Source organism: Penaeus monodon, chromosome 32, assembly GCF_015228065.2.
Source record: "Penaeus monodon isolate SGIC_2016 chromosome 32, NSTDA_Pmon_1, whole genome shotgun sequence".
NCBI classification, from domain to species: Eukaryota; Metazoa; Arthropoda; class Malacostraca; order Decapoda; family Penaeidae; genus Penaeus; species Penaeus monodon.
The window spans coordinates 7,266,348-7,266,650 of NC_051417.1; positions in this window are offsets into that span (position 1 = coordinate 7,266,348).

The following is a 303-nucleotide window of genomic DNA, read 5'->3' on the forward strand; positions in this document are numbered from 1 at the left end:
TACTAAATCAGAAAAGTCGATTTTATTTCGTATTATCAATGCTATATTGCACTGCAGAGTTACATGATAATGCTGTATCATAGTCTCGTGAGAAGGGGCAAGGAACTGGCACTTTTTTCTTCAATTCTACGATCAACTGTGACGTGCTACAAAAATGTTCGAACTCTTGTGTCACAGCTTCGTTTTAAGAGAGATTATTGCTTAATTTGACATAGCTCGAAAACGGATTAAAATTAAATGTGCTTTCGTCTTGTATTTTCGTCTTCTTTTTAATGTTATGGAGGTCAAACTATTTTGCTAGTA